Consider the following 12,901-nt stretch of genomic DNA (forward strand, 5'->3'; position numbering starts at 1 on the left):
CAATCGGAATTCCCACTTCTACTTTTGCAACCGGTAATACAACATGAAACCATTTTATTTTTACTAAATAAGTAATTACGTACTGAAATCACGTAAGGAAATGCAGGTAAATACTACAAGCAAAAAACGGCTTGCCCCCAAACACACTATTTGACATGCGCAGCTCTTATGATTTTCACCCCCGTTCACTTCCACGCGCTACCAGCGAAAACGTCTATTGAGAATACGTAATTACCGGGGCAAAGACCAAAACGCGTTACCACGGCAAAGTTGAATAACCGGGTTTTCAGTTTAAAGGTTGGCCAAACAACCGTGTGACGGTGAGCGTTAACGGATAAAATTGCGATTTGGTTGGGTTTTTTTCGTTAACGCTCACCGTCGCGACGGTTACAACTCAGAGTTATTGGAAATTTTGTGTTATGGCGATTATGGGTGTTGAGTTTGTTGTGTTTTGTACGTATGGGTGTTTTCTCTCCCACTTCTTATTGACTTTTGGGACGGACCACGTGATGAGGGTTACGGTTAACGTCTCAACGTCCAAATAGCAGGGTTTCCACCAATTACTTACGGTATTCGTCTTAGTATCAATTCGCGATCGCGTCGGGCGGGATTCGAACCCGACAGGCGGACGCTCTACCAGTAGCGCCTCCATGATTTTTTAACAAGTAGGCACCGATGATTTAGAGGCCCCCTCTACGCAATAATTTCAATCGATAATTTCACGTTTTTATTTTTAACTAAACTCTCCGTTTTGAAGGAGTTCACTGTGTTTCTTATTGCAAAATCATATGAAGCTAAAATTAAATTAATTTTTTCATTTGTACCCCAGTTTAACCAACATTTAGATATCTAATATCCGCAATTTCAATAATCCCTTTTTTAAATATTAAAGTCGTTTTACTCAATGAATGACACTCTGCGATTAGAGCTCTTCCCAAATTCATCAACCACTAACATCGGATGTTCTTTTAAATGATTCGATAGATCTCGATTAATGGATAATGTGGCCAGGTTGGAAAGTCTATCCTCTCGCATTGTTGTCCGTAGACGTGTTCAATTCTATTCAAGGAACTGAAACTCCTTTCAGAAATAGTATTGGCCACGGGAATACACAGAACAACTTTATAGTGCTTAACTAAGTCGGGAAAGCCACCTTCCATCGTCATTAGATAGTGACAACAGTCTGTTACGCTTTTAAATTTTTTCGATTTTATTAAATTTCTGGCTATTTTAATTTGACCTTTCAATGAATCTAGGTCAAAATAAAAGAAAGTGTATATTTGGCAGTGGTCTAGGACGTCATTTTCTACGAGAAAAGTTTTTCGAGTCGGGGTAATTTTTTTCTAAAAATCGGTTTTTCATTTCTGATATAAATGTATCGATTATTTGGTAGTTTATCTCAACTGTTCATTTAAGGTATTTGCTTCAGTGTCTCGGTTTCCTGTTGTACACGTTACCACACTATGCTTTAGTCTTTGATAAGGGACTATTTTTCGTTTTCTTAAAGCTAAAGGTGCAGTGTTGGGATCGAAAAATTATCTAACCGCGGCTATATTGAGGCAATGTACGTACGGACCATTTCCACCCATTGCCTTCTCTAGTTGAACCCTCACCCCTTTTACGTGCCCACTCATTACACTGGCCCCATCATAAGTCTGAGCAACGCAATTTTCAATTTTCAGTCCATTTTACGTCAAAGGGGTAATTATAGCCAAACCGTTGCTTTCAGAGTCGAATTTATGCAAAGCTGTGTATGCTAAATATCGCTCTACTACGCCAATTTCCTTTCTAGTATACCTAATGCAAACACTCAGCTGTTCTTCTCCCGCATTACCTCTAGTCTCATCGGCAATAACGGAAAAGAAACCACCTGATTCCTTAACCTCCTTTACCATCATTCGCCTTACAAAAATTCCATTAAGGTTAATCAGCTCATTTTGGACGGTGCAGTGCTATGTATGTATTTAGCATACTTTCGCACTTGGCTTTTAAGTTGGGACAGTTTCTCTTTAATAAATCTATAAGTTCTACGAAATTTCCCCTGTTCCCATTTGCATCTTCCGACCTATGCCCCCGAAGAGCGAGATCTTGTTGGATGCACGTGAGCAGCCAAGACATTTCTATTTCTAGCAACGTCTGTTTTATGATGCTCATCAACTTGGCATACTATTGAGCCTCGAGATTTCAATTCCAAATAGTCTGAATAATTTTTAAAAGACTGTTGGTGTAAAGATTTAGTTGAAGTAAAAATGTTCTTCGAACTTTTTGGCCATATTTTTCCAGTCCGAAAACCCCTTAATTAATCCCGTATTTCTGCCGCCTAAAAAATGCCGACAGCAAAAACAATTTCGTTTGCTACAGAATATTCGAGCATTTGGTATACCAAGAAGAATTGAAGCCTCGGTTTTTAAATCCCGTTAGGGTTTTGGGAAAAGACGTGAGGTTTAGTTGAACGGGCAGACAATCCTTATCTAAACTATCTAGACCAATATATCATCTTACGTTTGAATTGTCTATCTTTGCACTCGAGGCTCTATTAGAGGATTCAACCAAAATTTCCGATAGCTCAGAATTTAGAACTAGAACCACCTCCTTAGACGGACTAACATCGACATTGGGTAAAACGTCAACAACATTTTTTTTTAATGTTTTCAGTCTCTGAAAAACCTAGAGTATCCCCTGCATTCAGTTTATTTATTTTAGCTGACGGTTGAAGAAATCGTTCCATTACGTCTTTCTGACTACTAACTATGCTCCCTTCTCTCTTACATTTTTGGCGTTTTTGGGCCCTCGACATAAACTTTCGGGAACGCATTATGGTTGTAGTTTTTTTTTATTATTTCATAAAACACTACACTCGGCACCACAAATAGTTTGGTTCAAAATATCTAGCTACTAAAAGCTTGAAAAAAGCCAACTAACTATATAAACTAGCTCGAAATGTTTTTAATTTAAAACAAGCGCACTACGGCTTCTTCAAACCTCTAGTAGGTAGAAGTTGGCACTTGCCAAAAATATTTAAACAAAAGGACACTAAATTAACTGACTGAGAAAGACTCTAAATGTAGAGAACTGCTTTGAAGAAGCACACAAAAAGAAATGAAACTGGTAAAAATAATGTATCAACTTCTTTAAGGTAAGATTGACCACCGCCCTTTCGATCACGTGACCCAGTTGGCGAATCACAATCCACAACCCCCAAATAAGCTGGAGCTTTCCAGTTTTACCCCCTAGGTGGAGGCCCACCACTTCTAGGACGATATTGCCCTTATCATCAAAGGACGTTCTTGACAACACGGTAGCTCTCGGACGAACCGGTGTCAGGTGCGGGGTCCCCTTTCTCGATTTGCATCTTGTGGGGGGTGGGGGGAATACATTTCGCTTTTTGAACTTTCTACGAGGTGGAGGGGAGCTAAGGTCCGAGGTCATCTTTACGTTTTACGATAACGTGAGCGGCTTACGGAAGCAGCTGTTTTCCCCCGAATTACAATGATCCCCCTTTACAAATAAATTCGGAATGTTAAAACCGCTTAACCTACCATTTTTAGGCTGCAAGGGGCCCACTGAGGGAGCTTGTTTTCTAAAGTGGAAAGCAAAGGTTACCGGCCGTTCAGAAATAAAAAAACTGGTAGTCATCTGTTCAATGAATTTTAGGCGCCAAGAAGGCACCTTTTTCGTAATTTGGAGGCCTAAATTAGGCACCTTTGCTTAAATCTGAGGCCCCAAGTAGGCTTAAAGTTCTTAAAATAGAGGCCCCCTAAGTAAGACCAAAATTTTTCAACGTAGGCAAGTGCCTACTTGTGCCTACCGCTGGCGGCGCTACTGCGATCTATCACAGAACCACCGATACATGATACGGTTTAATGAAAATGATAAGCTCAGCTTAAGCGGAAGAGTATAATTATAGTTTTTAAAATCAAAATTTTTGTTACGTATGAAACTTTAAACGTCAGCAGATAAGATGGTTAGTTAGTTTTTTAATTTAGTTCGGTTTTCCAGTCGTATATTTTTATCTATTGCGTATTTAGTTTTCAAGCGTGATTTGGTTCATTTATGAAGAAAATTTCGAGTTGTATACATCGTGCTCTTATACATTTATGTTGGCTTGGTTGTTAACTGGGTCGTCATTACTTCGTAATTTATTTTAAACGTTTTCCCCCTAAGTAAGACCAAAATTGTTCAACGTAGGCAAGTGCCTACTTGTGCCTACCGCTGTAGGCGCTACTGCGCTCTATCACAGAACCACCGATACATGATACGGTTTAATGAAAATGATAAGCTCAGCTTAAGCGGAAGAGTATAATTATAGTTTTTAAAATCAAAATTTTTGTTACTTATGAAACTTTAAACGTCAGCAGATAAGATGGTTAGTTAGTTTTTTAATTTAGTTCGGTTTTCCAGTCGCATATTTTTATCTATTGTGTCTTTAGCGTATTTAGTTTTCAAGCGTGATTTGGTTCATTTATGAAGAAAATTTCGAGTTGTATACATCGTGCTCTTATACATTTATGTTGGCCTGGTTTTTAACTGGGTCGTCATTACTTCGTAATTTATTTTAAACGTTTTCCCGACGGATTAAAATGTTAAATGCAGTTCATTAATTGCGTTTGCTTGTTTTTATTTTTAAAGAACCCTAACTATTCCGTCTACGGTCATATATTGTACGTTGTAAGCCGTGTACACTGCAAATATCCATTTCACTCCGAGATCATTTTTGAACATTTAGAGATCACTTGCAATGTACCTTGAGTGATCCGTAACCGATTAAATGTAATCTGAAGAGGTTCATAGGTAATCAGAATTTTTTTCATAGTGATCTATATGTTAGAGTAAGTGATCTACAACCGTTCATATGCAATCTTACCCGAAAGTAGATTACTAGTCATTTTCAGATCACATAACCGCTTACTTCTGAACACATTTTCACCTATATAGATCACCACGAATTTTTAATTGAAATTTTTCGCTATTCAAATATTTGAACCAAATAAATTTAATTTTTCAATTTTATTTTTCTTAAGTGAAAACTATCTTTAATATCATTAGATTTATTTAAAGATAAGTGTTTGTTTCAATAAAATTTATTAGTTATATAATTACTACAAAATAAATAACTAATTATAAAACTGATATAACCAGTACATTAAAACATTTAATTTTGTACTTATTCATTAAGTTCTCAATATAATAAACGTATAATGAATCGAAAACTTACAGCGCAGGATTAATTATTTATCAACTTCCTATCTGGCGACGCTCGCGTAGCCAATCGGCGCCACAGGACCTGCCTAGCTCGATGGAAAATTTTAAAATATAGAAAGGGAGAGTTATACATTTTACCTGAAGAAGTTTATAAATTACCCAAATGGAAACACTGAAAACGGGGGATATTCACAAGGTAATTTAGTGTTTTTTTACCTATGTTATCAAATGTTGCCATAGAAATAATATAATTTTAGTAAATTATGGTTTGACTAGTGACTACTATTACTATAGGGGTTTCCACATTCCATACTGTTCCACAGTTCCTCGAGAGTTTTTCACACGTGTTGTATTGCTGTGAGCAGCCATAGAGATAGTTGCAAGCCATATTTCTTTTGCATTGAAAAATTAAACTCTTTTAAAAATTGTTAAATTTATTTAACTGCAATTTGGGCAAGTATAGTTTTTTCGAATTTAGGCAATTTTAAGACATATAATTGAACTTCAGGCTGATTTTCTAAGGTCATTTAATACCGTCCATTAGCGTCGTAACCGTCCTAACTTTTTGTATATTTGGTAAGCCTTTGGGTTCCCCAAAAATAGGCCTAAATTTCTAACCTTGGATAAATTATCATAATTCATTTAAGGACCTTGGCCTAGTAAACTTTTAAATCTCCCATATTCACTTACCTAGAATTTATTATCGTGAAGCAATTTGCTATTTCGTTAACGTTCAAAATGGGAGAAAATAATCAAAATTATTCTTGTGAAATGTGTAGTTTCAAAACTAATCGTATTGAAATGTTGAACCAACATACTATCAAACTTCATAAGAATGAGAGCTTGTTTAGTATTTCTTGTAGAGTTTGCCCATATAAGACTACCAGTTATAGTGCTTTTAAAGTTCATTGTCGTCGTAACCACCAAAGTTGTTTAGGTGCTGAAGCAGCTTTTGAATCTGAACCAGAAAATGAACAAATGCAAATGGATTTCAGTGCTAATGACAGTTCAGTTGATAGTCCCCCTAACAGTCCAAATCAAAATCCTGTAGTTCACGATGAAATAAATCCTGACATTAAGAAAAAATCTATACAAACATCCTTGGCTTCTTTAAGAGACGACCTTTCTAGAGTTGTAGCTGTAGATTTCAAAGATCACAGATTTGATTCGCTTTTTGATTTTTCAAATACTGTAAGCCAAATTTTAACTGATGCTGGTAGGCAGAAAATATTTAGACAAAAATTCAATTTAGGAGATGTAATGCCTGTATACCTTGGTACAAGGAGAGTTAAAGTTAAAGGGAGATTCACTGCTAAAAATATTTATGCTTATTGCGTTCCTTTTCTGGATAGTGTTAAAACTTTGCTTAGAATTCCTGATGTAAAGTTTTGGCTTGAAACATCTCACGAAAGCGATTCTAATGTCATGAAAGATTGGTGCGATGGTTTGTATTACAAGGAACATGCACTTTCTAAGTCAAATTGCCTTCAAACAGTACTTCATGTAGATGATATTGAAACTGTGAATCCGATAGGGGTTCATAGGAAAACTCACAAATTGACAATATTTTCTTATGAACTGGCAAATATTCCACCTCAGTTTAGGTCAAAACTGCGTACGAAGCAGGTATTGGCAATTGTCAAATCTGCAGATGTAAAAGAGTTTGGTCTTAAACCTGTGCTCTTAGATTTTATTCAAAGTATGAATGATTTACGTAATGGGATTGATTTTCTTAATAATGGTACTATTTATTTTGGTATAATTGTTGATACTCCTGCCGATACTCCAGCTTCAAACCAATTATGGGGTTTCAAAGAAGGGGTTGCGTTTGCTAAGAAGCCTTGTAGAACTTGCATGGGTCAGAGGCCTGAAATATTTGAAAAATTCAGAGCGTTAGAATTTCAACAACGAGATATGGAGGAACACCTAGAAATGTGCGAGATTCTTGATGAATGTGAATCTGAAGTTGCGAGAAAGCATTGGAGTAAAGAATATGGGATAAATAATCTTTCCCCTCTTTTTTCAATTGAAAATGTTTCGTTAGATTTAGCTGTTCATGACCCAATGCACGTGCTTTTAGAAGGTATAGTATTAGTCGAACTAAAAGCCATGCTTGCTTATTTCATTAATGTGGAAAAAGTTTTTTGACATTTCTTGGTTAAACTCCCAAATTGATCAATATCATTATCCTTATTTAGAAATTAGAAACAAACCAACGAGAATAGAATTGTCAAATTTATCAGATGATGGGCATATATCTCTCTCAGCCTCTGCAGCTTTAACTATTCTAGAAGTGCTACCTTTTATTTTGGCATCTAAAGTAGATTCTGACAACCCAAAGCTAAAAAAATTTTTTACTGATGGCAAAAATAACATTTTTGTGCACTTCTCCATATTGTGTACAGGAAAGTAGTGAACAGCTTGAAAATGCTATAAAAGTGCATCATGAAGTGTTTTTAGTTGAATATCCCAATATCGGTTTAAAACCGAAATTCCACTATTTAATTCATTTCCCAGAACAAATGAGGCTTTTTGGTCCTCTCATACACCAGTGGTGTATGAGATTCGAAGCTCATTTTAGTGTTTTTAAAGGTCGAAAATGGGGCTCATTTAAAAATATTGCTCTTAGCATGAGCCGCTTTCATTTATTAAGAAATTGTTTTTATCAAAACACCGTAATAGAAATTTTTTGTACGGGTCTGATGAAGTGAACATAGATGTGGTAGTATTGCCTGGAGAACTTAGCGAAGAATTCGGATTGTTAATTACTCCTATTTTACAACCTTATGATTTACTAATTTATGTTATAAAAGAATTCGGGGTTCATGGGCATGTTTACAAGCCAGGAGCTGCATTATGTCTCTCTCCACTAACAAGGGACTAAAAAGGGAGTTACCAGAGTTTGGAATAATTCATGAAATAATTGCAACTAAGAGACATTATCTATTTTTATTAAAACCACAGAAATCATTGAGTATGTGCCTTGTTTGAATGCCTATGAAAATAAATTAAGCAACAATCAGGTTGTTATACAAAGAGATCAATTAGAAAATCCTTGGCCATTAGGAATGAAAGTATTAAATAACCAACATTTCATTGTGCATAAGTATTCGTGCTTAATTGAATAATTTGTAAGCTAATGTAATAATTCCTTGATGCTCATTTTTTTAAATTAGTTTAGTGTAGTAAAAATTAATTTTATAATTTGACCACAGTTACCTTTGAATTTAGTAAAAAGCAACTTTTAATTAAGTCCAAAAGAAAGATACTGTAATTTTACAGATAAGACAACAATTTAAATTGCACAGCTCCTGTTAAATTTTATTTCAATCTCATTATGGTGTACATTTGCGATGCTTTAATATTTTATTAGAATTTCTCCCTTTTTTCAATCAAATTTAAATTTTTGCATCTCACCTTTGGAATTTAGATTAAATTAGCTGTCCTCATATTGTTGCTAATAGGATTTGAGCAAATTTCACTCTCTTGATAGTTATTTTTGCCTAGCAAATTGGTTTCTTAGGTTGTGATAATGCGTTAACGAGTGATTTTTACCTATTTGCTTTAAAAATTATATTGCACAGCTACTTTTAAATTTATTTCAATCTCATTATGATGTACATTTGCGATGCTTTAATATTTTATCAGAATTTCTCCCTTTTTTCAAAAATTTAAATTTTTGCATCTCACCTTTGGAATTTAGATTAAATTAGCTGTCCTCATATTGTTGCTAATAGTATTTGAGCAAATTTCACTCTCTTAATAGTAATTTTTTCCTAGAAAATTGGTTTCTTTGGTTGTGATAATGCGTTAATGAGTGATTTTTACCTATTTGCTTTAAAATTTATATTGCACAGCTACTGTTAAATTTATTTCAATCTCATTATGATGTACATTTGCGATGCTTTAATATTTTATCAGAATTTCTCCCTTTTTTCCAATCAAATTTAAATTTTTGCATCTCACCTTTGGAATTTAGATTAAATTAGCTGTCCTCATATTGTTGCTAATAGGATTTGAGCAAATTTGACTCTCTTAATAGTAATTTTTTCCTAGCAAATTGGTTTCTTAGGTTGTGATAATGCGTTAACGAGGGATTTTTACCTATTTGCTTTAAAATTTATATTGCACAGCTACTTTTAAATTTATTTCAATCTCATTATGATGTACATTTGCGATGCTTTAATATTTTATCAGAATTTCTCCCTTTTTTCAAAAATTTAAATTTTTGCATCTCACCTTTGGAATTTAGATTAAATTAGCTGTCCTCATATTGTTGCTAATAGTATTTGAGCAAATTTCACTCTCTTAATAGTAATTTTTTCCTAGAAAATTGGTTTCTTTGGTTGTGATAATGCGTTAATGAGTGATTTTTACCTATTTGCTTTAAAATTTATATTGCACAGCTACTGTTAAATTTATTTCAATCTCATTATGATGTACATTTGCGATGCTTTAATATTTTATCAGAATTTCTCCCTTTTTTCCAATCAAATTTAAATTTTTGCATCTTACCTTTGGAATTTAGATTAAATTAGCTGTCCTCATATTGTTGCTAATAGGATTTGAGCAAATTTCACTCTCTTAATAGTAATTTTTTCCTAGCAAATTGGTTTCTTAGGTTGTGATAATGCGTTAACGAGTGATTTTTACCTATTTGCTATAAAATTTATATTGCACAGCTACTTTTAAATTTATTTCAATCTCATTATGATGTACATTTGCGATGCTTTAATATTTTATCAGAATTTCTCCCTTTTTTCAAAAATTTAAATTTTTGCATCTGACCTTTTTAATTTAGATTAAATTAGCTGTCCTCATATTGTTGCTAATAGTATTTGAGCAAATTTCACTCTCTTAATAGTAATTTTTTCCTAGAAAATTGGTTTCTTTGGTTGTGATAATGCGTTAATGAGTGATTTTTACCTATTTGCTTTAAAATTTATATTGCACAGCTACTGTTAAATTTATTTCAATCTCATTATGATGTACATTTGCGATGCTTTAATATTTTATCAGAATTTCTCCCTTTTTTCCAATCAAATTTAAATTTTTGCATCTCACCTTTGGAATTTAGATTAAATTAGCTGTCCTCATATTGTTGCTAATAGGATTTGAGCAAATTTGACTCTCTTAATAGTAATTTTTTCCTAGCAAATTGGTTTCTTAGGTTGTGATAATGCGTTAACGAGGGATTTTTACCTATTTGCTTTAAAATTTATATTGCACAGCTACTTTTAAATTTATTTCAATCTCATTATGATGTACATTTGCGATGCTTTAATATTTTATCAGAATTTCTCCCTTTTTTCAAAAATTTAAATTTTTGCATCTCACCTTTGGAATTTAGATTAAATTAGCTGTCCTCATATTGTTGCTAATAGTATTTGAGCAAATTTCACTCTCTTAATAGTAATTTTTTCTTAGAAAATTGGTTTCTTTGGTTGTGATAATGCGTTAATGAGTGATTTTTACCTATTTGCTTTAAAATTTATATTGCACAGCTACTGTTAAATTTATTTCAATCTCATTATGATGTACATTTGCGATGCTTTAATATTTTATCAGAATTTCTCCCTTTTTTCCAATCAAATTTAAATTTTTGCATCTCACCTTTGGAATTTAGATTAAATTAGCTGTCCTCATATTGTTGCTAATAGGATTTGAGCAAATTTCACTCTCTTAATAGTAATTTTTTCCTAGCAAATTGGTTTCTTAGGTTGTGATAATGCGTTAACGAGTGATTTTTACCTATTTGCTATAAAATTTATATTGCACAGCTACTTTTTAATTTATTTCAATCTCATTATGATGTACATTTGCGATGCTTTAATATTTTATCAGAATTTCTCCCTTTTTTCAAAAATTTAAATTTTTGCATCTGACCTTTTTAATTTAGATAAAATTAGCTGTCCTCATATTGTTGCTAATAGGATTTGAGCAAATTTCACTCTCTTAATAGTTATTTTTCCCAAGAAACTTGGTTTCAAATCAAACATTCCCAACATATAGGCCTAATACTTTAATACTTTATCATAATTTCACCATTGTTTCAAACGAAATTGCATTTTCTACATCTTCATTGTTATTTTTTTATAAGAGCAAATTACTCATTAAATGGTTTTAATTTTAGTTCAATTCGGCTTATCTAAAGGGTTTTACATAGAGATTGATTTGAAATAAAAATTCTTAACTTTTGAACATCAAAAAAATTATTTTTTCGAAATTAGGAAACTGTTGATATCTTAAAATTTTATTCTATTTTCATTATACAAGCACCAGTTTAAAAAATGTTAGATACCAGAGGCTGTTATCGTGGAGAGTGTAAAGAATGTCTGGATTATGAAATGCCAAAATCAACTGATAATTCAAACTGTTTTTATTGTGGCTGCCCACCAACCAAGCATAAAGATGTTTATATTTTTAATACCGTATTTTCTGGTTAAAACGCCACAGTTCATAAAGTATTCAAAGTTGAATGGTATCGTGGCTTGTCATCCACAGTGGTGTTTCTATTGACTAACTTTTTTAATAAAAGAAACAATCATGAGTGCGTAATTAATGTGCAAACTTGTAGAGTGGTTTTTCTAACTGAAATTACGGTATTAGTTGTTACGTTAAATGTTTAAATTTTGAATTATATGAACAGTTAACACTGAACATGGGAAGACCTCCAATATCACAACTTCCCCAAATGAAAAATGTAAGGGAAACGCCCCAATTAAAGGGAATTGTTCAGGAGAAGTCACAAATATGGATAAATGTGAGGGTGATGATTGTCAAAAACAGAAAGATAGTAGTCTAGATAAACTAGTTCACACGGAAAATCCATCTGATGAACACACTTCTCAACAAAGGGAAAATGAGCCTCAAAATAAAGTTATTAACACTGAACTCTCAATAAGTCCAAAGTTAGGAAATGATATTCAAATGCTAACTGAAACAAATAATTGCAGGGTAAATCTATTTTAAATTCTTAAACCTGATATATTTTGGTTAAACAATTTAAAAAAAAAATAGAAGTGAGTGCGCGGCGCCGTCAGGCGCCAATAAGGGGAACGCTTGATATTCGTCGTCGTGTGTATGCTAAAAGAGCAATTCCCTCGGCCGGCAGGAGGAAGCGCTTTATTCAGGGTTATTTGGCAACAGTCATGTTCAAGAGTAGGGCAAAAAATCAAGGGGAAAACCTCTTTTTGGCTTTTTTAGAAGCTGCTGCAACTTTGCATTCCCCAACGCCTTAAGCACACAAAAAGACGGTTTACTTTTTTCATTGGTTCTACTGCACTGAAAACCACTTGAATATTTCGGAAATAAAATAAAAAACGTGTGTCTGTGTACCAAATTTTTGCCTATGGGGAAATTGGAATGGAGATGACAGCTAAATATCCATGTATTAAAGCACCAGGAACTAAAGCTTGGGCAAGTAATTTATTTACTTTTATCTTAACTCTTAAATTTAAAAAAAAATCATCTTTCAGACTACTTTTTCTTCTGCTTTAAGTCTGAGAATCAGGAAGGAACGAGGAAAACTTAAAAATGACAATTCTAAAGATCCAAAAGGTTTTTGAAATTAGCCAATGTTTCCGGAAACTCTTAACCTGGGCAATCAGCTTCAAATACTGAACCGCCATTTAAAAAGAGAGCTGCTATTAACTGGTATATAATGTGTCAAAGTTTTTAATGCTTTATAAACTGTCTT

At 33.5% G+C, this 12,901-nt stretch overlaps 1 protein-coding gene across 4 annotated transcripts in view; it reads right to left on the bottom strand.

The window, feature by feature from the left end:
* Window positions 1-12,901, bottom strand: part of LOC149945853 (uncharacterized) — a 63,849-nt gene that overhangs the window by 18,843 nt on the left and 32,105 nt on the right. The gene's annotated exons all lie outside the window — the stretch shown is intronic.

This window comes from Leiobunum rupestre, chromosome 4, assembly GCF_980474605.1.
Source record: "Leiobunum rupestre chromosome 4, qqLeiRupe1.1.hap1, whole genome shotgun sequence".
Lineage (NCBI taxonomy): Eukaryota > Metazoa > Arthropoda > Arachnida > Opiliones > Sclerosomatidae > Leiobunum > Leiobunum rupestre.